Here is a 26,851-nt window from a genome sequence, read left to right on the forward strand (position 1 = left end):
CACCCCACCACCATTTATTTAGGGTTTGTTGCTTGACATTTTAGGCTGTGCTTGGCCTGAGAGTTCTCTTGACTGGCTTCTGCAGTCAGTTTCTAGGTAGGATGGGGTTTATTGTTCTTCACTCAATGTCTCATTCCCCAGCCATCCAGGTTAGGCCTGTTCACACATTGCTGGAGGGTACCATTGTATTGGGTTTGCCTACACCCCATTAGCCAGTGCAATCATGGGTGAGCCCAAGGTGAAAGGGCCCTCAGCTACATGGAAGGGGCTTGGATATAGGAAAGAAAAGACACAGTGGCCATTCTTTTCTGCAGTTGGCCACAAGGCCAGTGTATTATTGCAAGAATCTAAGTAAGGGGAACAGCTTTATTGAGATATGATTAACATGTGGGAAATTCGCATTTTTAAAGTATACAACCTGATAAATTTCAGCCTATGTATACACCTATGAAGCTATTATGAAAATCAAGATTGTGAACCATTGGCCAGGCACGATGGTGTGTGTTCATAATCCCAGCTACTCAGGAGGCTGAGGTGGGAGGGTCACTTGAGCTCATGAATTCAAGACCAGCCTGGGCAACATAGCAAGACTCCATCTAAAAAAAAAGTGAAACCCCCAAAATTTCCTAATGCTCCTTTATGTTAACAATTAATATAAACAATAATAATAATTTTCCCCATTCCTTCTCCAGGCAACCAATGGGAGAGGATCACACTTCTCCCAGTGGCTCATTCCATTATTGACAGCCATAACCATGTTTTCCTGTAAATAATCGAAGCCTGACTTCCAACCACTGCTTTCCTTTCCCTGTTCTTCTCCTCCCCTCTCCCCCAATCCTTTTCTCACCACCAACGTAGTACACTGTGGAGCCTCTCACAGTGGAGGTCTTATTGTGCCCTTAGTGGAAGGTGTGGAGCTGTAGAGATGTGGGCAGGCATTCAATTAGAGTCCTTCCTGTTTCATTGGAAACTACACATGGAAAGAGCCACATAGAGCATCCTAGAGATGGAAACAGAACATTGCACACAGGTGGAAGAAAATTTGGTTTATGATTCTGGGAGGCTGAACATGAAATCATGCCAGCAGACCAAAGCAGCTTATTTTATGAGACTGAAATTCTTTATAGAGATACTCAGATCCTAGGAATAAACAGCTCAAGTTTAAAAGGTCTTGAAACCATAAATCTCACTAATTATCTTGGTTTTGTCTTTATGGCTGGTACACAGCAAATCCTGCCAGAGCTACTCAGCAGCCCTAGGCTTCTGCCCCTTTAGATATCAAGGTGTGCAGGTGAAAGCACAGCATTTTCAAGACACCTGAGGGCCACCACTCATTTGTTTTTAGAGACATTAGACCTTCTACTTTACATATATATATATATATATATCTTTTGGCAGATGCTACTGTGTGGAAGATCCTGAGTAGATATTTGCTTGATAGGAGTTGTCCACAGATGGTATCCTATCTGGTTAATTGATAGAAGTCTCCTCCTTTCTGCAGAACAGTATGACCCAGAATTGGAGGACAGTAGCCTTTGCTCCTGTGTTTCTCTTCCTGGGCTGGTCTTCCATATTTGGAGTGGGATTTATAGTTTACAGTGAAGTTAGGAGATGGTCCTGTCTGATACAGTTTGGCTGTGTCCCCATTCAAATCTCATCTTGAATTGTAGTTCCCATAATCCCCATGTGTAGTGGGAGGGACCTGGTTGGAGGTAATTGAATCTTGGGGGCGGGTTTTTGCCATGCTGTTCTTGTGATAGTAAATAAGCCTCAAGAGATCTGATGGTTTTATAAAGGGCAGTTCCTCTGCACACGCTCTCTTGCCTGCAGCCATGTAAGACGTGCCTTTGCTCCTCCTTCACCTTCCACCATGATTGTGGAGCCTCCCCTGCCACGTGGAACTGTGAGTCCATTAAACCTCTCTTTCTTTATAAATTACCCAGTCGTGGATATATCTTTATTAGCAGTGTGAGAATGGACTAATACACTGTCCTGGATAGAGTTGAGTTTGGCCAGTTGATGGAACTATGTAGTGGGAGACTCCACATCCCTAAATAAAGGCCATGGAGACTCAGCCAACTTCATGCAGACATACTCCTCAGTCCTTCAGCTGGTAGAAGGAATTGCAACCTATAGGCTGCTGGAACCTACTTCCTGCACCAGACCTAAGGAGTACGGAACTCCTCCAAGAAGACGGGAGGTTAGCAGGAGGAAAGACACGTATCTTTCCCTCAAACAGTCCCCAAAGCAGAATTTATGGGAAAGTCTTGCCTTAAAGATCAGCCAGTGGACATTTTTTAGATAATATAGTGACAAGTCAGTGATTTCCATGAATCACTTTGTGTTGCTATTTCTCTTTTTGCAAAATGGAGATAACAGTGGGACCCACCCCATCCAGTTTGGATTTGTGTCCCTTCTAAATCTCATGTTGAAATGTAATCCCCAATGTTGGAGGTATGGCCTGGTGAGAGGTGTTTGGGTCATGGGGGCAGATGGTCCCTTATGGTTTGGTGCTGTCCTTGCAATAGTGAGTTGCAAGATCTGGTTGTTTGAAAATGTGTGGCACCTCCCCTGACCCTCTTTTGTTCCTGCTTTCACCATGAGCCGTGCCTGCTCCCCCTTCACCTTCTGCCATGAATAAAAGCTCCCTGGGGCCTCCCCAGAATCTGAGCAAATGCCAGCACCAGGCTTCCCATCAAGTCTGCAGAACCATGAGCCAATTAAACCTCTTTTCTTAGAAATTACCTAGTTTCAGATATTTATTTATAGCAATAATGGCCTAATACAATGCCACATAGGTAGCTGTGAAGATTAACTGAGTTAACATGTGTAAAACACTTAGAGTAATGGCCTAACATACTGAGCACAGAATGAATATTCAATTTAGCAAATATTTACTTAAAATCTCCCACACAGTAGCATCAGGGTTAAAAGCAGATATCAAGAACAAACAAGGGGCCGGGCATGGTGGCTCACACCTGTAATCCCAGCACTTTGGGAGGCTGAAGGGAGTGGATCATGAGATCAGGATAACAAGACCATCATGATGGGGTCATGAAACCCTGTCTCTACTAAAAATACAAAAAGTTATCTGGGCATGGTGGCAGGTGCCTGTAGTCCCAGCTATTTGGGAGGCTGAGGCAGGAGAATGGCTTGAACCCAGGAGGTGGAGCTTGCAGTGAGCCAAGATCGCGCCACTGCACTCTAGCCTGGGCGACAGAGCGAGACTCCATCTCAAAAACAACAACAACAACAACAACAAAAAAAAACAAACGAACAAAAAAAAATAACAAACAAGGTTTCAGCCAGGCATGGTGGCTCATGCCTGTAATCCCAGCACTTTGGGAGACTGAGACGGGTGGATCACTTGAGCTCAGCAGCTTAAGACCAGCCTGGCCAACATGGTGAAACCCCGTCTCTACTAAAAATGCAAAAATGAGTTGGGTGTGGTGGTGTGCACCTGTAATCCCAGCCACCTGGGACGCTGAGGCAGGAGAATCGCTTGGACCCAGGAGGTGGAGGCTGCAGTGAGCTGAGATCATGCCACTGCACTCCAGCCTGGGCAACAGAGCGAGACTCCATCTTAGAAAAGAATAAAGAACAGACAAGGAGGCCAGGCACGGTGGCTCTCGCCTGTGGTCCCAGCACTTTGGGAGGCTGAGACAGGTGGATCACGAGGTTACGAGATCGAGACCATACTGGCTAACACGGTGAAACCCCATCTCTACTAGAAATACAAAAAAATTAGCCGGGCGTGGTGGCGGGCACCTGTAGTCCCAGCTACTCGGGAGGCTGAGGCAGGAGAATGACATGAACCCGGGAGGCGGAGCTTGCAGTGAGCTGAGATAGCGCCACTGCACTCCAGCCTGGGCGACAGAGCAAGACTCTGTCTCAAAAAAAAAAAAAAAAAAAAAAAAAAGAACACACAAGGTTTCTTGTCTTCTGGAGTTTTGAGATCAACCTAAAAATGTTTATCTGTTTATTCAGCAAATGTGCTTTGGTGTTTCTTCTACTCTGGACCTAAGGCCTCATTCTTCATGAAAAGACTCTCTTAACTAGAGGCCAGTATCTTAGGTCCACTCTGTTCTGGGCTGTAAGACATCCAGGGTCTTCCCCTCACTTTTTCCTGCATTTTCCTTTCCTTGACTGTTCTGGGTCATGGTAGATCAGTGACTCTCATCCATGGGCAACTTTGCCCCAAGGGGGACACTGACAATGTCTGGAGACTTCTTTGGTATCCATGACTTGACACTGGGGAGGTAAAAGGGGATTGCTAATGGGTTGAGGCCACATATGCTGCTAAATGTCCTACAGTGTACAGTTTTATAATTTTATAATGTATCATTTTACTATTTAACCGAGACAGGGTCTTCCTATGGTGCCCAGGCTGGTCTCAAACTCCTGGGCTCAAGTGATACTCCTGCTTTAGCCTTCCAAAGTGCTGGGATTAAAGGTGCACCTGGCCAATGTCTTACAATATACAGAACAGCATGCCCCATGGAGAATTATCTGTCAACAGTTCCCAGGTTGAGGAACTCTGTGATAGAATAACAGTTTCTGGACCAGTAATTAAGGGAAAGATAGAGGGTAGTTAGCTACTCCTTAAGGCTCATAGGATGATACTCTTCTGGTCCCATCTAGTTATACCCAGGCCACCAGGCCCAGGGGTTCCATAGAGTGGTTGGAAGCTAAGACCTTATTGCACTAAATAGAACCTTTTTTTTCTCTCCCAATAGCAATCAATTTGTACCTCACCTTTACTCACCTGCCAGAGAAGAATGTATCCAGACAGAGCTTCCAAGGGTTCAGGATCCAGCCAATAGATTTTCACATTTTTCTTTTAATGAGCTTTCCCAGTTTGAAAGAACCTGCCAATAGATGTGCCTCTTGGAACAAATTGAATAGTCAAGAAACACACTAGCCAATGTAAACAAAAAATAAAACTCTAAGCACCCCATCCATCCAAATGAACCCCTCCTTTTGGCCAAGGACATTCCAAAGTTAACTTGAAAAACTAGTCCAGGCCATGATGAAAAGTGGGGGTCAAACATGACTCATTATCCCTCCTCCCTTTGGAATTCATTATACCCTTCTCTCATTGGAAAATATCTTCAATATTCCTGCTAACATCACAGTGGGTGTGCACCCTGTGATATTATGCAGAATACATCTCTGATATTCCTGCTAATATCACAGTGTGTGTACCCCCTGTGATATTATGCAAGATATATCTTCAATATTCCTGCTAATATCACAATGGGTGTACATCCTGTGATATTTTGCAGAATATATTTTCGATATTTCTGCTAATATCACAGTGGGTGTACACCCTGTGATATTATGCAAACTGTATCTTCGATTTTCCTGCTAATATCACAGTGGGTTTACACCCTGTGACATTACACAGAATATATCTTCGATATTCCTGCTAATATCACAGTGGGTGTATACAGTGTGTGTGCACCCTATGATATTATGCAGAATATATCTTTGATATTCATGCTAACGTCAGCTTGGGTGTACACCCCGTGACATTATCCAGAATATATCTTCAATATTCCTGCCAGTATTACAGTGGATGTACACCCTGCGATGTTATGCAGAATGTATCTTTGATATTCCTGCTAATATGACAATGGGTATACACCCTGTGTGTGAACTCGGTGATATTATACAGAATGTATCTTCGATATTCCTGCTAATATCACAGTTTGTGTAAACCCTGTGATGTTAGGTAGAATATATCTTCGATATTCCTGCTAATATCACAGTGGATGTACACCCTCTGTGTACACCTTGTGATATTATGCAGAATATATCTTCGATACTCCTACTAATATTATAGGGGGTGCACACCCTGTGATATAATGCAGAATACACCTTTGATATTCCTGCTAACATCACAGTGGGTGCACAGCCTGTGATATTATGCAGAATACATCTCCAATATTCCTGCTAATATTACAGTGGATGTATACCCTGTGATATTATGCAGAATATGTCTTTGATATTTCTGCTAACATCACAGTGGATGTACACCCTGTGACATTATGCAGAATACATCTCTGATATTCCTGCTAACATCACAGCGGGTGTACACCCTCTGATATTATGCAGAATATATTTCTGATATTCCTGCTAATATTACAGTGGATGTACACCCTTTGATATTATGCAGAATATATCTTTGATATTCCTCCTAATGGAACTGTGGATGTACACCCTGTGTGTATACTGAGTGATATTATGCAGAATATATTTTTGATATTCTTGCTAATATCATCCATATTCCTGCTAATATGGATGTATCATATCTGTAATATGCAGAATGTATCATCCATATTCCTGCTAATATCACAGTGGGTGTACACCCTGTGATACTATGCAGAATACGTCTCTCACATTCCTGCTAATATTGCAGTGGGTGTACAGCCTGTGGTATTATTCAGAATATATCTTCAGTATTCCTGCTGATGTCACAGTGGATGTACACTCCATGATTTTATGCAGAATATATCTTTGATATTTCTGCTAATGTCACAGTGGGTGTACACCAGGTGGTATTATGCCGAATATACCTTCAATATTCCTGCTAATATCACTGTGGGTGTACACTCTGTGATATTATGCAGAATATATGTTTGATACTCCTGTTAATATCACATTGGTTGTACACACCCGGTGTGTAAAGAATGTATCTTCAATATTCCTGCTAATATCACAGTGGATGTACACCCTCTGTGTACACCTTGTGATATTATGCAGAATATAGATTCGATATTACTGCTAATATCACAGTGTTTGTACACCCACTGTGATATTATGCAGAAAATTGATATTCCTGCTAATATCATAGTGGTTGCACACCCTATGATATTATGCAGAATATATCTTTGACATTCCTGCTCATATCACAGTGGGTGTACATACTGCAATATTATTCAGAATATCTTTGATATTCCTTCTAATACCACAGTTGGTGTAAACCCTGTGTGTACACCCTGTGATATTATTCACAATATTTTGGAGAGATATTTTTGCTAACATCACACAATCTGTACACACAAGGTGTACACCCACTGATATTAGTCAAAATATCTTGGATAGATACTCCTGCTAATATCACAGTGGGTGTTCACCCTGTGTGTAAACTCGGTGATATTATTCAGAATATCTTGCATTGATACTCCTGCTAATAACACAGTGACTGTCCACCCTGTGTGTACACCCTGTGATATCAGTCAGAATATCTTGGATAGATACTCCTGCTAATATCACAGTGGGTGTCCATGTGTGTACACCTGGTGATATTAGTCAGAATATCTTGGATAGATACTCCTGCTAATATCACAGTGGGTGTACACACAGAGTGTGTGATATTTGTCAGAATATACTGAATAGATACTTTTGCTAATATCACAGTGGGTGTACACCCTGTGTGTACACCCACAGTGATATTATTCAGAGTATCTTGGATAGATACTTCTGCTAATATCACCGTGGGTGTACACCTTGTGTGTACCCTCAATGATATTAGCCAAAATATCTTGGATAGATACTCCTGCTAATATCACAGTGATTGTACACCCTGTGTGTACACCTGTGATATTATTCAGCATATCTTTGATATTCCTAATATCACCGTGAGATAATTGATAAACACCCGAGCAATATTTCTTTCATTCATATCACAGTGAGTAAACACTGTTTAAATACTGTGAGATGACGGATGAACATCCAAGTGATATTTCTTTCATTCATATCACAGTGAGTAAACACTCTGTGTAAATACTGTGAGATGATTGATAAACATCCAAGCGATACTTCTTTCATTCATATCACAGTGAGTAAACATTCTGTGTAAACACCATGAGATGACTGATAAACATCCAAGCGAATTCCTTTCATTCATCTCACAGTTCGTAAACAGTCCGTGTTAACACTGTGAGATGATATGACTATTGGAGCAATATTTCATTAGTATCACAGTGTGTAAACACTGTGATATGATATGAATATCAGAAGGATATTTTATTAATATCACAGTATATAAACACTGTGATATGATGAATATCCGAGTGATGTTTCATTAATATCACAGTGTGTACCCACTCTCTGTACACACTATGATATGATGAATATCAGAGCGATATTTCTTTAATATCACAGTGTTGTAAACACTGTGATATGATGAATATTGGAGCGATATTTCATTCACACTGTGTGTACACACTATGATACTTCACTAATATCAGTGTGTACACACTGTGATATGATGATTATCAGACCGATATTTTGAGTCTGTGTACACTCTGTGTACATGCTGTGATATGAATGAAATATCGCTATGATATTCATCATATCACAGCGTGTACACAGAGGATGAATATCAGAGCTACAGTTCATTAATTACTATCACAGTGTGTACACACTCTGTGTAACCAGTGTGAAATGACGAATATCAGAGTGATACTTCATTACTATCACAATGTGTACATACTGTGATATGACGAATATCAGAGCAATATTTCATTAATGTCACAGTGTATACACACTGTGATATGTACACACAAATACACAGGGTACACACTGTGATATGATAAATATCAGAGCAATATTTTATTAATATCACCGTGTGTAAACTCTCTGTATAAACACTGTGATATGATAAATATCAGAGCGATATTTCATTAATATCAAAGTTTGTAAACTCTCTGTGTAAGCACTGTGATGATTACTATCATCAGACAGATATTTCATTAATGTCACAGTGTGTAAACACTGTGATATGATAACTATCATCAGAGCGATATTTCATTAATATCACAGTGTAAACACTGGATATTATAAATATCTGAGTGATATCTCATTAATATCACATTATGTAAATACTGTGTGTAAACTCTGGCTATTATAATTATCAGAGCGATATTTCATTAATATCACAGTGTGTCAACACTGTGTGTAAACCCTGGATATTATAAATATCAGAGTGATATTCCATTAATATCATGGGACACATCTCAGAATAATAAGAGCTATCTATGACAAACCCACAGCCAATATCATACTGAATGGGCAAAAACTGGAAGCATTCCCTTTGAAAACTGGCACAAGACAGGGATGCCCTCTCTCACCACTCCTATTCAACATAGTGTTGGAAGTTCTGGCCAGGGCAATTAGGCAGGAGAAGGAAATAAACGGTATTCAATTAGGAAAAGAGGAAGTCAAATTGTCCCTCTTTGAAGATGACATGATTGTATATCTAGAAAATCCTATTGTCTCAGCCCAAAATCTCCTTAAGCTGATAAGCAACTTCAGCAAAGTCTCAGGATACAAAATCAATGTACAAAAATCACAAGCATTCTTATACACCAATAGCAGACAAACAGACAGCCAAATCATGAGTGAACTCCCATTCACAACTGCTTCAAAGAGAATAAAATACCTAGGAATCCAACTTACAAGGGACATGAAGGACCTCTTCAAGGAGAACTACAAACCACTGCTCAATGAAATAAAAGAAGATACAAACAAATGGAAGAACATTCCATTATCATGGGTAGGAAGAATCAATATCATGAAAATGGCCATACTGCCCAAGGTAATTTATAGATTCAGTGCCATCCCCATCAAGCTACCAATAACTTTCTTCACAGAATTGGAAAAAACTACTTTAAAGTTCATATGGAGCCAAAAAAGAGCCCGCATCGCCAAGTCAATCCTAAGCCAAAAGAACAAAGCTGGATGCATCACGCTACCTGACTTCAAACTATACTACAAGGCTACAGTAACCAAAACAGCATGGTACTGGTACCAAAACAGAGATATAGATCAATGGAACAGAACAGAGCCCTCAGAAATAACGCCGCGTATCTACAACTATCTGATCTTTCACAAACCTGAGAAAAACAAGCAATGGGGAAAGGATTCCCTATTTAATAAATGGTGCTGGGAAAACTGGCTAGCCATATGTAGAAAGCTGAAACTGGATCCCTTCCTTACACCTTACACAAAAATTAATTCAAGATGGATTAAAGACTTAAACGTTAGACCTAAAACCATAAAAGCCCTAGAAGAAAACCTAGGCATTACCATTCAGGACATAGGCATGGGCAAGGACTTCATGTCTAAAACACCAAAAGCAATGGCAACAAAAGACAAAATTGACAAATGGGATCTAATTAAACTAAAGAGCTTCTGCACAGCAAAAGAAACTACCATCAGAGTGAACAGGCAACCTACACAATGGGAGAAAATTTTCGCAACCTACTCATCTGACAAAGGGCTAATATCCGGAATCTACAATGAACTCAAACAAATTTACAAGAGAAAAACAAACAACCCCATCAAAAAGTGGGCAAAGGACATGAACAGACACTTCTCAAAAGAAGACATTTATGCGGCCAAAAAACACATGAAAAAATGCTCATCATCACTGGCCATCAGAGAAATGCAAATCAAAACCACAATGAGATACCATCTCACACCAGTTAGAATGGCAATCATTAAAACGTCAGGAAACAACAGGTGCTGGAGAGGATGTGGAGAAATAGGAACACTTTTACACTGTTGGTGGGGCTGTAAACTAGTTCAACCCTTGTGGAAGTCAGTGTGGCAATTCCTCAGGGATCTAGAACTAGAAATACCATTTGACCCAGCCATCCCATTACTGGGTATATACCCAAAGGACTATAAATCATGCTGCTATAAAGACACATGCACATGTATGTTTATTGTGGCACTATTCACAACAGCAAAGACTTGGAACCAACCCAAATGTCCAACAATGATAGACTGGATTAAGAAAATGTGGCACATATACACCATGGAATACTATGCAGCCATAAAAAATGATGAGTTCATGTCCTTTGTAGGGACATGGATGAAATTGGAAATCATCATTCTCAGTAAACTATCGCAAGAACAAAAAACCAAACACTGCATATTCTCACTCACAGGTGGGAATTGAACAATGAGAACGCATGGACACATGAAGGGGAACATCACACTCTGGGGACTGTTGTGGGGTGGGAGGAGGGGGGAGGGATAGCTTTAGGAGATATACCTAATGCTAAATGACGAGTTAATGGGTGCAGCACACCAGCATGGCACATGTATACATATGTAACTAACCTGCACATTGTGCACATGTACCCTAAAACTTAAAGTATAATAATAATAAAATAAATAAATAAATAAATAAAAACTTCAGAGAAAATAAATAAATAAAAATAAATCATTCTACCATGAAGACACATGAGTGTGTATGCTCATCACAACACTATTCACAATAGCAAAACATGGAATCTACCTAGATGCCCTTCAATGGTGGACTGGATAAAGAATATGTGACACACACACACACACACATACACACACACACACACACACACACACACAATGGAATACTATGCAGCCATAAAAAAGAATGAAATCATGTTCTTTGCAGCAACATGGATGAAGCTGGAGACCATTATCCTGAGGGAAATAATGGAGGAACAGAAAACCAAATACTGCATGTTCTCACTTACAAGTGGCAGCTAAACTCTGAATACAAATGAATGCAAAGAAGTTAACACCAGAGACTACTAGAGGGTGGAGGGTGGGATGAGAGTGAGTATTGAAAAACTACCTGTTGGGTATTATGCTCATTACCTGGGTGACAAAATAATGACAAGCCCCTGTGACACACTATTCACCCATGTAACAAATCTGCATGTGTACTCTATGAATACAAAATAAAAATTGGAAAGAAAAGAGCAAATTAGGAATAGAAGAGAACTTCCTAAACTGAAAAACAGTATTTAATAATATCCTACATAAAATTATCTTAATGGCAAAACATTAAGTGCTTTTTTCCTGAGATTCACAATGAGACAAGAATTTCTGCTATTTCCACTTGTTTGTTTTTTTTGCAACATCATACTAGTCATAAAATTTTGCAATCAGGAAAAAATGAGAACAAAATTCATGAGGTTTGGATAGGAAGAAGTAAAACTCTCAGGGTTTGCCAAAAAGATAATTGTGTGCATTTAAAATTCAAAATAATCTGTAGACAATTTAAAATTAATAAATGATTTAGCAATATCACTGGACATAAGGTCATTATAGAAAAATTATTTAAATTTATATCTCAACTGATATGGTTTGGATCTCTGTCCCCACTGAGGTTGGAGGTGGGCCTGGTGGGAGGTGATTGGATCATGGGGGTAGAGTTCTCATGAATGGTTTAGTGCCAGCCTCTCGGTGCTAGTCTTATGGAAGTGAGTGAATTATCATGAGATCTGGTTGTTTTAAAAGTGTGTAGCATCTCTCCCACCTCCTATCTTGGTCCTGCTCCTGTCATGTAAGACGTCTGCTCCCACTTTACCTTGTGTTATGAGTGAAAGCTCCCTAAGGCCACCCCAGAAGCAGATGCTGCCATGTGCTCTGTACAGCCTGCAGAACCATGAGCCAATTAAACCTCTTTTCTTCATTAAAAAAAAAGAAAACTTTTTAAACCAATACATTAAAAAAAAAAATCTTTGTGTAAACCCTGCATATTATAAATATTAGAGCCATATTCCATTAATATCAGTGTGTAAACACTGTGCATAAGTACTGGATATTATAAATATCAGAGCAATATTTCATTAATATTGCAGTGTGTAAACAGTGCGTGTAATTACAAATATCAGAGCAATATGTCATCAATATCACAGTGTGTAAACACTGGATATTATAAATGTCAGAACGATATATCACCAATATCATAGTGTGAAAACACTGTGCATAATTAAAAATATCAGAGTGATATGTCATCAATATCACAGTGTGTAAACACTGCATGTAATTACAAATATCAGAGCGATACGTCACAAATATCACAGTGTGTAAACACTGCACGTAATGACAAATATCAGCGATATGTCGTCAATATCACAGCGCGTAAACACTGCATAATTACAAATATCACAGTGATATATTGTCAATATCACAGTGTGTAAACACTGCATGTAATTACAAATATCAGAGCAATATGTCATCAATATCACAGTGTGTAAACATTGTGCGTAATTACAAATATCAGAGCGATATGTCGTGAATATCAGTGTGTTAACAATGCACGCAATTACAAATATAGCGACATGTCAACAATATCACAGCCTGTAAACACTGCGTGTAATTACAAATATCAGAGCAATATGTCATCAATATCACAGTGTGTAAACACTGCACATAATGACAAATATCATAGCGATATGTCGCCAATATCACAGTGTGTAAACACTGGATATTATAAATATCAGAACGATATCTCACCAATATCACAGTGTGTAAACACTGTGCTTAATTACAAATATCAGAGCGATATATCACAGTGTGAAAACACTGTGCATAATTAAAAATATCAGAGCGATATGTCATCAGTATCACAGTGTGTAAACACTGCGCGTAATTACAAATATCAGAACTATATGTCACCAATATCACAGTGTGTAAACACTGCGCGTAATTACAAATATCAGAGCAATATGTCATCAGTATCACAGTGTGTAAACACTGCACATAATTACAAATATCAGCGATATGTTGTCAATATCACAGCGCGTAAACACTGTGCGTAATTACAAATATCAGAGTGATATATTGTCAATATCACAGTGTGTAAACACTGCGTGTAATTACAAATATCAGAGTGATATGTCATCAGTATCACAGTGTGTAAACACTGCACATAATAATTAACAAATATCAGAGCAATATGTCATCAATATCACAGTGTGTAAACATTGTGCGTAATTACAAATATGAGAGCGATATGTCATCAGTATCACAGTGTGTAAACACTGCGCGTAATTACAAACATCAGAGCGATATGTCATCAATATCACAGTGTGTAAACACTGCACATAATTACAAATATCAGCGATATGTTGTCAATATCACAGCGCGTAAACACTGTGCGTAATTACAAATATCAGAGTGATATATTGTCAATATCACAGTGTGTAAACACTGCGTGTAATTACAAATATCAGAGTGATATGTCATCAGTATCACAGTGTGTAAACACTGCACATAATTACAAATATCAGAGCAATATGTCATCAATATCACAGTGTGTAAACACTGCACATAATTACAAATATCAGAGCGATATGTCGTCAATATCACAGTGTGTAAACATTGTGTATAATTACAAATATCAGAGTGATATGTCGTCAGTATCACAGTGTGTAAACACTGCATGTAATTACAAATATCAGAGCGATATGTCATCAATATCACAGTGTGTAAACACTGCACATAATTACAAATATCAGAGCGATATGTCGTCAATATCACAGTGTGTAAACATTGTGTATAATTACAAATATCAGAGCGATATGTCGTCAGTATCACAGTGTGTAAACACTGCATGTAATTACAAATATCAGAGCAATATGTCATCAGTATCACAGTGTGTAAACATTGTGTGTAATTACAAATATCAGAGCGACATGTCATCAGTACCAGTGTGTAAACACTGCACGTAATTACAAATATCACAGTGATATGTCACCAATATCACAGTGTGTAAATACTGCACGTAATTACAATTATCAGAGCGATATGTTGTCAGTATCACAGTGTGTAAACACTGCACATAATTACAAATATCAGAGCGATATGTCACCAATATCACAGTGTGTAAACACTGCGTGTAATTACAAATATCAGAGATATATTGTCAATATCACAGTGTGTAAACACTGCATGTAATTACAAATAACAGAGCGATATATTGCGAGTATCACAGTGTGTAAACACTGCGTGTGATTACAAATATCAGAGTGATATATTGACAGTATCACAGTGTGTAAACACTGCAAGTAATTACAAATATCAGAGCGATGTACCGTCAATATCACAGTGTGTAAACACTGCGCATAATTACAAATTTCAGAGCGAGGGAGCGATGTATCACCAATATCACCGTGTGTAAACACTACGTGTAATTACAAATATCAGAGCGATATGTCATCAATATCACAACGTGTAAACACTGAGTATTATAAATATCAGAGTGATATTTCATTAATATCACAGTGTGTTTTCACTGGATATTAGAATATCAGGGTGATATTTTATTAATTTTTTTCATTAAATTTTTTAAGTGATGTAAAGAATTTAGGGAATTTATCACCTCCCATAGATATTCGGGTGCTAATTAATAGTAAGAACCTGAACTTTTAGATCAGACTGCCTGGGTTCAAATTCCAGTTGTACTATGTGTGACCTGGGTCAAGTTGCTGAACCTCTCTTCTCTTCATTTCCTAATCTGTGTAATGAGAATGATATGATTAATATCTACCCCATGTGGCTATTATGACCAGTATGAGAATTAAATGAGCTCAGAAACTGCCTAGACTATTTGGCTCAACTGTTGGATTTTACTGGATACGTACTTAGAAAGCAACAATGGGGGTACTCCAAGTTGCCCACCATGACACAGCGCTCCTCATTATTTTTCTATTGTTGTAGCACCTCTTTCCTTCTAATATACTGTAGAATTGAATTATTTATTACATCTATAATTCTTTGCCTGCATTCATCACTCCAAGAGTACGGGGATCTTTGTTTTGTTCACGGACATATGCCAAGCAGTTTATCAGAGTCTGGCACATAGTAGGTACTAAACAAATATTTGGTACTGAATAAATTTGCTGTCATAATTTCCTTGACATTCGTAGAAACTTCAACTCTTAAGACTGCCAGAAATTTTAAAGGACAGCACATTCATTCAATAACCTCGTGTCAAAGACGTATTCTGTGACTGGTGTACAAGGCAACTGGTATACAAAATGACTAATGCACTATTTGTGATCAAGAAGCAAACCAAGCTCAAAAATGAAGCATTTCAATACAATAAACAGTAATAGATTTAAGAACAAAATGAGGATTGAAAAGGAAAGAGTGTAAATCTCTCCAGGAGAGTCAGAGAGGACTGAGTTGGGATAAGAGGTGTTCCCCAGGCAGAGAGTGCAGGGTACAGACAAACAGCAACAGCATGAAGCAGAACCAGGAAAGAACACAGTGTGTCTGGGAGACATAAAGCAGCGTAGGGTGCTCGTGATAGGGAAGATTTATTACCGTGATTATTGGCTGAGATGTCCTCAGTTCTGCAAGGACCATGTTTGTGATTATAGGCGTTAACAAAGATTGGTTTGGTTTGGTTTCAATCAGGCATGACTAAATACTGAGAAATGGGATATCAGTGAGGCGCTGGGACCATGCAAACAGAGGCCAGACTGTCAGCAGCAGGTACGCCAAGATCAGAACTCAAAAAATACAAAGAAATAAGAGTCAGAGGAAATCCTGGGCAAGATATCAAGGCGATGACAATGGCTCTCTTCTGTGTGGGGGTCCAAAAAAATATATAAGTGTTTTATGAAAGAAAAAAGAAAATGCTTATGGGTCTGTCAGAACAACCAGACTGGCCAAAGCTGGGATAACTTCAGAAGAAAAGCAGAGGAGCCTTGGGCCAGAGGAGAGCCTAGCTAAGTAGCCCCACAAGAGCAACCGCATTGAGGAGGATTTCCTGTTAATCCAGCACCACCCCCACTGTTATGGCTGGATATTATCATAACCTTGTTTTATATTTTTTAATACTTACATCACCTAGTTATCTAAGTATAACTCATTTCCACAATGTGAATACAATTTTTCTCAATAAATCATTTTGACATCTCTGAATCTCAGGTTAAACAGTCTCTCCTATTATTAAAAAGAGGAGCCTGAACCAAGTGAACTTATCATTGCAGTCACCATCTTAGTGTCCAGAGAGAGCAAACCAGCAAACTTCAACTATCCCTGACTAAGCGTAGTACCAACCCCTTCAAAGGCCCGGCAATGCACTGAAAGCCAGGTGAGCCTGCTGACGACACAGTAACAAGAAGGCCAGAGTTTATTGAATCACAGAATAATTCAATGGTAGGCTAGCACTGGGCTTTAATGAGCATCGCGTCCAGCCTTCTCACTCTGGGACCTTATGATGTTCGTTACCCGGCTAACTAGTAACTCTTACTACGCTGCCACCTTGTCTCGAGCAAGACAAGGCAGTTGTTTTAGTGAGTTCAGGAAAATAAAAAAAATTTCAAAAACTTCAAACTTCAAACCAGTTACTTTGTATACAAAATAATGAGCTGGTTGATTAATTTTTCCATCTTTATAATTGCTCTTCTTGGCACAGAATGAATCTATAATATGATCATTTTCATAGGAAAATGGAATGGATCATATTAAAAATCATGTTTATATATATTCTTGATGATCTTTATGCCAAGTTTCTTAAAGGCAGAGCATTTCAACAAACACACCAATGAGAATATTTTCAGGTTTACAACTGCAAAATGGTGTATGTAGTTTGCAATTATTTCCTATTCTTCTAAAACTAGTAAAAGTTGTATAACGCAGATAGTAGCATACAGGGCCAAGCACAATATCTTGTAAAGGGCCGAATAGTAACTATTTTCTGGTTTTCAGCCCATATGGTCTCTACAGCAACTGCTCAACTCAGCCATCACAGCACAAAACCAACCGTGGGCAGTATGTCAGCGAAGAGGCTGTGTTCCAATAAAACTTTATTTACAAAAACAGGCAGCAATTGGATTGTTTGCCAACTCCTAATCTAGATCATGTGTCATGTTTTTCTGTCTTAACAGTATATCTTTTTTTTTTTTTTTTTTTTTTTTTTTCTTTTGAGTCAGAATCTCCCTCTGTCTCCCAGGCTGGAGTGCAGTGGCGCGATCTCAGCTCACTGCAAGCTCCGCCTTCTGAGTTCACGCCATTCTCCTACAGGCACCCGCCATCAAGCCCGGCTAATTTTTTTGTCTTTTTAGTAGAGACGGGGTTTCACCGTGTTAGCCAGGATGGTCGCAATCTCCTGACCTTGTGATCCGCCCGCCTCAGCCTCCCAAAGTGCTGGGATTACAGACGTGAGCCACCTCGCCCGGCCTGTCTTAATAATATTGTCTTAAAGTGAATTTTATATCAGGACATTAGAGAGGTCTCATTTTTAAAGGAATATATAGTAAGATACTATATGGATGTATCATGATTTATTTAGCCAATCCTATAATGATGGATGTTTTGGTTGTTTTCCAGATTTTGCTATTATAAATATTTGCTACAGTGAATTACATTTTACATATTTCTGTGTTCACGTGTATGAATATATATGTTTTATTTTTTTTCAGAGATGGGGTCTTGGCAGGGCACGGTGGCTTGTACGTGTAATCCCAACACTTTGGGAGGCCAAAGTGTGTGGATTGCTTGAGTCCAGGAGTTCCAGACCAGCCTGGCCAACATGGTGAAACACTGTCTCTACTAAAAATACAAAAATAAGTTGGGCATGGTGGCTCGCACCTGTAGTCCCAGCTACTCAGGAGGCTGAGGCAGGAGAATTGCTTGAACCCGGGAGGTGCAGGTTGCAGTGAACTGAGATCACGCCACAGCACTCCAGCCTGGGCAACAGAGCGAGACTCTGTCTCAAAAAAATAGATAGATAGATAGATAGATAGATAGATAGATAGATAGATAGATAGATAGATAGATGGTCTAGGCTAGGTGTGGTGGCTAATGTTTGTAATGCCAACACTTTGGGAGGCTGAGGCAGGAGGATCAGGAGTTTTGAGACCAGCCTGAGCAACATAACAAGACCCTGTCTCAAAAAACAAACAAACAAACAAAAAGGTAAATGGCCTAAACACACCAATTAAAGGCAAAGATTATCAAACTGGATACAGAAACAATACATAACTATATTTTCTATATAAAACAATACATAACTATATAGTTTCTACATAAAAACATAGATAAAAGTAACAGGAAAAAAGGAAATTGGAACTGTGATATATTGCTGCTATTAGAGCACTGTAATGTAAAATGGTGCAGCCATTTTGAAAAGTGAAGTGGCAGCCGGGCGCCGTGGCTCATGCCTGTAATACCAGCACTTTGGGAGGCTGAGGCGGGCGGACAACCTGAGGTCAGGAGTTCGAGAACAGCCTGACCAACATGGCGAAACCCCGTCTCTAATAAAAATACAAAATTAGCCAGGTATGGTGGTGGGTGCCTATAATCCCAACTACTTAGGAGGCTGAGGCAGGAGAATCGTTTGAATCTGGGAGGCGGAGGTTGCAGTGAGCCGAGGTCATGCCACTGCACTCCAGCCTGGGAGACAGAGGGAGACTCCGTCTCAAAAAAAAGGAAAAAGAAAAGTGAAATGGCTGCACCACTTCACAGTCTAGAAGTTCCTCAAAAGATTACACATAGTATTACCATATGATACAGCAATTTTACTTTTTTATTTTTTTCTCCCCAAAAGTAAATAACCAACCAAAGTAATTGCACTCTTAAGTGTATATCCGAGAGAAATGCAAACATATGTCCACACAAAAACTTGTGATACACAAATACTCATAGCAGCATTATTCGTAATAGCTAAAAAATATAAACAAGCCAAATATCTATCAACCGATGAATGGATAAATCAAATCTGGAATATTCATACAATAGAATATTAGTCAGTGATAAGAATGAAGTATTAAAACACATTACAACATGAATGAACCTTGAAAACATTATGCTCAGTAAAAGATGTCAATCACAAGTGACCACATATTTTATGATTCCATTTGTGTGACATGCAGAAGAGGCAAATCTACAAAGACAGAAAGGAGATTACTGATTTCCTAGAACTGGGAGGTCTGGAGGGAAATAGGAAGTGAGTGTTAATGTGCACAGTTTCTTTTTGGGGTGTTGAAAACGTTCTAAAATTGATTGTGGTGATGGTTGCACAACTCTGTGAATATACAAAAAACGGTTAAATTGTACATTTTAAATATGAAATATATAGTAGGTAAATTATGCCGCAATAAAGCTATACAAAAAAGTAGACTAGGAAAATAAATTATGTTTGCATCCATTAAAAGATTTATTCAAGTTAAAGCTAATGTGATTTATCTTACAAATCTATAAACAAGTTTCTCATGGTTTTGAGTAACTTGATCTATTCAGAATATCCCTAATTAAAATGGGTCGTTACTGGCACAGCAATAGACAAATAGGCCAGTAAAAGAGAATGCTTAGAAAAAGGCCAACCTAAGTCTAGATATTTGGTATATCACAATAGTAGTAATAAAAATCAGTTGGTATGGGAATAAATAATTCAATAAACAAATTTGGCACAAATGGCTACCCATATGGAAAAAGATAAAGTTAGATCCTTACCTCACAGGATATACAAAAATAAATTTCCAGCTAGATTGAAAATCCAAAATTGAAAACTCCTAGGCCGGGTGCGGTGGCTTACACCTGTAATCCCAGCACTTTGGGAGGCCGAGGCAGGTGGATCACCTGAGGTCAGGAGTTCGAGACCAGCCTGGCCAACATGGCGAAACCCTTCGCTACTGAAAAAAAAAAATTAGCCGGGTGTGGTGGTGTGCACCTGTAATCCCAGCTACTCAGGAGGCTGAGGCAGGAGAATCACTTGAAATTGGGAGGCAGAAGTTGCAGTGAGCTGAGATGGTACCATTGCACTCCAGCCTGGGCAAAAAGAGTGAAACTGCATCTCAAAAAAAAAAGAAAAAGAAAAGAAAACTCCTGTTCTGCAAAACTTATTGCAAACAACAGACAAGCCATTTCTATGTAGATCCTGTAGAGAAAATCAATTACATATGCATTGCAGCATATTTGGCAATAGAAAAAATTGGAAAGAACTGATATCCATCAGAAGAAAGCAACCATTGTGAATTATTCATAGGATAGAAATCTATACAATACTAAATGTAACAACATGGATCAATCTCTAAGATCTAATGTTGTGTTAAGAAAGTAAATTTCAAAAAGGTATATTAAATATTATACCAATTATATAAAGTTTAAAAACAAATATATATGTATATATCATGAATACATACACACATATAAAGGAAAGTATAAAAGTAGACATGGAAAGAATACACACCATCTTGAAGATAGTGATCATCATGAGAAAAAATCTACTGGTCCGAAGAGTACTTTTTATCATGAGAATTTTTGATTACTAAAATTCTGAAACAAATTTAGTAAAATCTTCCCAGTGAATGTATAGGTGTCTATTATTTTCTGTATGTTGGATATATTTCATAATGTGAAAACATTTTAAAACCCCAAAGTAAATTTAGAAATCAAACACAAAAATTATATTTTTATAATCCTATTTTTATAAGATCTTCCTGTCTACTCTACATATAACTATATAACCTGTATAACCTATATATAACTGTAACTATATAACTTATATATACATATATAACTATATAACTTATATAGATATGTTATATAGATATGTTATATATATGTAGACAGGAAGAGACGTGTGTAACATATATATTATATATAACATATCTATATGTGTTATATCTATATGTGTTATATATGTATACATATGTATATGTAACTTATATATATCTTACTGCACAATCATGGCTCATTGCAGCCTTGACCTCTTGGGCCCAAGTGATCCTCCCACCTCAGCCCTCCAAGTAGCTAGGAAAACACGCAAGTGCCACCACACCTGGCCAAGTTTTTTTTATTTTTGTAGAGCTGAGATTTCCCTATGCTGCCTAGGTTGGTCTCAAACTCCTGGGCTCAAGTCATCTTCATGGGAGGATATATCTTATGAGAATTTTATCTGAATTGTATTCAGATTTCCATATATATGCAAATTTGAATAAAATATGGAGAAATAAAAAAGCAAAGCTTTTTGTCTTTTATTTTATGTATTTATATGTTCTTCTCATTATAAATACACATATATAACATATATATAACTTACGCATATATAAGTTCTACCTTTACCTTCCAGATAAATAGATAGATCTAGAAAAATGTTCACCTAATAGTAACATTTTATAATGAAAACATTGGTGTTTTTTCCTATATTATGCTTCTCAGTATTAATGAAATTTCTAATAATGATCATGTATCAATATTTTTTCTAAAAGACAAAAAGGCTAGGTGCTGTAGCTCACACCTATAATCCCAACAATCTGGGAGGCTGACACAGGAGGATCACTTGAGCTGCGGAGTTTGAGATCAGCCTGGGCAACATAGGGAGATATCATCTCTACGAAATTTTTTTTTAATTGCCAGACATGGTGGCTCACATCTGTAATCCCAGCGCTTTGGGAGGCCGAGGTGGGCAGATCACCTGAGGTCAGGAGTTCGAGACCAGCCTGGCCAACATGGTGAAATCCTGTCTCTACTAAAAATACAAAAATTAGCCAGGCATGGTGGGGTGCACCTGTAGTCTCAGCTACTCAGGAAGCTGAGGCACAAGAATCGCTTGAACCCAGGAGGCAGAGGTCGCAGTGAGCTGAGATTGTGCCGCTGCACTCTGACCTGGGCAACAGAGTAAGACTCTGTCTCAAAAAAATTAAAAAATTAAAAAAAAATTAGCCAGGCGTTGTGGCACTTGCCTGTGGTCCTAGGTACTTGGAGGGTTGAGGTGGGAGGATCACTTGGGGCCAGGAGGTCGAGGCTGCAATGAGCCATGACCATGCCACTACACTCCAGCCTGGGTGATAGAATGAGACCCTGTCTCGAAAATAATTAATTAAAAGAAAAAAGGCTTTGCTTTATTTTTCCCCATATTTTATTCAGATTTCTTTAGTTTTACCTGATGCCCATTTTCTGTTCCGGGTTGCCACATTACACTTAGTAGAAGTTTATGTCTCCTTAGGTTCCTCTTAACTATAATGGTCTCTCAAATTATCCTTGTTTTTGATGGCCTTGACAGTTTTGAGGTGTACTAGTCAAGTATTTTGTAAAATCTCCCCCTATTGGAATTTATCTGTCGTTTTCTCAAAATTACACTGGGGTCATGGATTCGGAGATGGAAAACCACAGGTGTAAGATACCATTTTCATCATGTCATGAAAAGGGTACATACTAGGAACATAACCCACAGCTGTTGATACTGACCTTGATCACCTGGCTGAGGTAGTGTTTGTCATGTTTCTCCATGGGAAAATTACTTTTTTTTCTTCCTTCCATACTGTGCTCTTTGGAAAGAGGTCACTACGTGCAGCCCACACTTAAGGAGACAGGACTTTTACTCCACCTCCTTGAAGATGGAGTAGCTACATAAATTATTTGGAATTATTCTGTGGGAGATTTGTCTCTTCTTCTCCATTCATTCATTAATTTAATCTCAGCATGGACTCAAGAATATTTAATTTTTTACTTTGGGTTATAATCCATTACTACTTTATTTTCTTGCTCAAATTGTAGGAGCTTTGGCCATCCAGAGCTCTTTTAATTGACTCCTATGTCTCCTTAACATACCCTCCCATGTGTGTTTTTTCTTTTGTGTTGTATCAATTTTTCAAATCAATTCACAAAAAGATGAATGTATTAATAATTAGACTGATGCTAACAGGTATATTAACGGTGCTTATGTAGTGTTAGGCACATAGACCTTAATGATAAGACGCTGATACATACAAATCAAACTTTATTTTTCCAGCAAAAGATTGAGTGTGTGTTTATTTACTTAGCTAACAATATTAGCTCAACAATATTATTACAAAGTTCTCCCTTTTTGAATTCTCCAAGTTAGAGAAACACTGACAAATCTATGGTATTAGCAGGTGCTAACCTTTGTGGACCACTTACTATTTCAGGTACCATACTAAGCACTTAACATCTAGTACTCTGCTTAATCTTCACAACCTCAGAGCTAACCCCTGAGGAATGTGAGGCACTCCAGGAGTCTAGGCCACTGGTTCCCAAAGTGTGGTAGAGACCAGCAGGTTCAGTATCACCTGAGAATTTGTTATAAAGGCATATTCTTGATCCTCACCTCAGACCTCCTAAATGAGAAACTCCGGGGCTGGGGCCTAGAAAACTGTGTTTTAACATATCCTGCAAGTAATTCTTGCTAATGCTTGAGAAAGCAGCGGAACCAGACTTTAAATCCAGATATTAGACATCAGAGCCCATCAAAGCCCATGTACTTAATTACTTAATTGTACTCTCTCCCTACTATACTAAGAAGAAGACCAGTAATAGGTGATTTCTAGTTAAAAACTGGTCATAAAAGAGATAGCAGTCCAGGGCAGTTTCATTCTATTCCCTTTGTCTTCCAGTGCTTGACCAAGCAACTTTAAGTATTAAATTTACCGCTAGAGGGAGTCCCGACATTCCTCAAATGCTTAACCTTTTAAAAGCATGTAAATAAACACACACTCAATCTTTTGCTGGAAAAAAAAAAAAGTTTGATTTGTATGTATCATCATGAAAACAATTTGTTTAAGCTACTTAACATAGAACAGCTGCATTTGGAGTGATATTGTTAGGCACAAATCTACTTTTAACAAATAAATACAATATACCATGATTGGTCACTTAACATCTTCATTTCTAAAACAGAACTGAAGAAGGGAAGGAGGAAACTCCAATTAGCAAAATAATACTATACTTTAAATTAAAATAATCTAGTTTAAACTACATTATCATCTCTAAATTCCTGATGAAATGAGACTGGAAAAGAATTCAACAAAATTAGCCAGTTGCCTCTACAGTGTCTCTTTCCGCATTGCTCTGAGCACTTGAGTTCAGGAATGTTAAATTCAGCACCTAGTACGTGGCAAGTTCTCAGCAAGTAATGCTGAATACTTAAATAAAGCTAATGCAACTCTCCGCCTCCACTAGGCCCCCCTTAAAACATGCTAAATAAATAGGAGTTCATTCAATGTTACACGAAATAATATTGCGCTGTTTTCACAATAAATATACAAATATCACATAGTAGTTCAGAGAAGTCAGACCCTATAATGCTTATAACCTGAAACAATAATTTCCAGAGATTTTGAAATGCTATATACTCAGCGATAGATGGATCCTATGACACACACCCTCCTTCTTCCAAATATGGAATGACATTAAAATGTTTCAACTTGTTTACGATCTTTGCAAAAAATCACTTTTTTGTATTTTATTTAATTTTCTATTTCAATAGGTGTTTGGAGAGCAGGTGGTGTTTGGTTACATAAGTTCTTTAGTGGTGATTTCTAAGATTTTGGTGCACCCATCACCTGAGCAGTGTACACTGTGCCCAATGTGTAGTCTTTTATTCTTCGTCTCCCCCTCCCAATTTACCCCCGAGTCCCCAAAGTCCATTGTATCATTATTATGCCTTTGTGACCTCATAGCTTAGCTCCTACTTGTGAGAACATCTGATGTTTGGATTTCTATTGCTGAGTTACTTCACTTAGAATAATGGTCTCCAATTCCATCCAGGTTGCTGCAAATGCCATTATTATGTTCCTTTCTATGGCTGAGTATAATCCACTCATATTCCACTCATATTCCATGGTATATATACACATTTTCTTTATCCACTCATTGATTGATGTACATTTGGGCTGGTTCCATATTTTTGCAATTGTGAATTGTGCTGCTATAAACATGCACGTACAAATATCTTTTTTGTATAATGACTTCTTTTCCTCTGGGTAGATACCCAGGAGTGGGATTGCTGGATCAAGTGGTAGAGCTACCTCTAGTTCTTTAAGGAATCTCCACACTGTTTTCCACAGTGGTTGTACTAGTTTACATTCCCACCAAGAATGTAAAAGTGTTCCCTTTTCACCACATCCACGCCAACATCTATTATTTTTTGATTTTTTGATTATGGCCATTCTTGCAGGAGTAAGGTGGTATTGCATTGCGGCTTTGATTTGCAAAAAAAAAAAAAAAATCACTTTTAAGAGAGAAAGAGATCCTGGTACTCTGGAAAGAACATTGAAGAAAGAAGACAAAGATTCAGTTCCACCTCTTCTGCTATCTAATCATGCAATTCTGGCCAAGGCACTTGTCCTCCCAGGCCCCCAGCTCCTCTTTGATGAGATAATGTGTCCTTGGAAAAAGTATAGCCTATAAGAAAGAACATGCCTCCAAGTAGTAAAAAGATTTGAGAACAATTGTGTTAATGCATGTTTTTTAGATATCTGTTGACAGAAGAGTAAAATCAAGAGCCCGTATCTTAGGAGGAAGTTTCCTTGAGCACTTTCATTTCCATATATTGAGTACAGATTGAAGAGGGATAATTCAATATGCTTCTGTTCAACAATTATGATACCATTTACCAAGCATTTGCTAACAGCTTTAAGAGTTACACAATAGATCCCAGCACTTTGGGAGGCCGAGGCGGGCAGATCACCTGAGGTCGGGAGTTTCTGATCAGCCTGACCAACATGGAGAAACCCCGTCTATACACCCGGGAGGCGGAGGTTGTAGTGAGCTGAGATCACGTCATTGCACTCTAGCCTGGGAAACAAGAGCGAAACTCCACCTCAAAAAAAAAAAAAAAAAAAGAGCTACACAATAAATAACTTGCTTTAACACATCAATAGCTTCACATTGATACAAAGACAATGATTGTAATGGTTAATTTTATGTGTCATTAGGCATTCCACCAAACATAATTCCGCATGTCTGTGAGGGTGTTTACGGATGAGACTAAAATTTGCATAAAGGAGAGTGCCCTCCCTAATGTGGGCAGGCCTCATCCAGTCAATCGAAGGCCTGAATAGGAAAAAAGTCTCAGTAGGAGGAAACTGCTCCCACCAGACTGATTGACTTGGGACGTCATCTTTTCTAGCCTTCCCAGTAGGACTCAGTCATTTGTTTTCCTTGGGTGTCCACCCTGTTTGCTTTCAGACGGGAAATAAACCATCAGCTCTTCTGGTTCTCCAGCCTTTGGACTTGAACTGAAATGACATATTGGCTCTCCTGGGTCTCCAGCTTGTGAACTGCAGATTCTGGGACTTCTCAGCCT

The 26,851-nt window shown here is 38.7% G+C and overlaps 1 long non-coding RNA gene across 1 annotated transcript in view; it reads right to left on the minus strand.

Annotated features, from left to right (window-relative positions):
* Nucleotides 1-308: 308 nt before the first annotated feature.
* The window catches only part of LOC134810894 (uncharacterized), a 29,645-nt gene continuing 3,102 nt past the window's right edge, over nt 309-26,851 (minus strand). Inside the window, exons 2-4 of the long non-coding RNA XR_010159632.1 lie at nt 4,766-4,868; nt 848-1,000; nt 309-596 (exon numbers count right to left, since the gene is read on the minus strand). This is a non-coding gene — a long non-coding RNA (uncharacterized LOC134810894). The remainder of the gene's footprint in view (nt 597-847; nt 1,001-4,765; nt 4,869-26,851) is intronic.

Source organism: Pan troglodytes, chromosome 7, assembly GCF_028858775.2.
Source record: "Pan troglodytes isolate AG18354 chromosome 7, NHGRI_mPanTro3-v2.0_pri, whole genome shotgun sequence".
NCBI lineage: Eukaryota > Metazoa > Chordata > Mammalia > Primates > Hominidae > Pan > Pan troglodytes.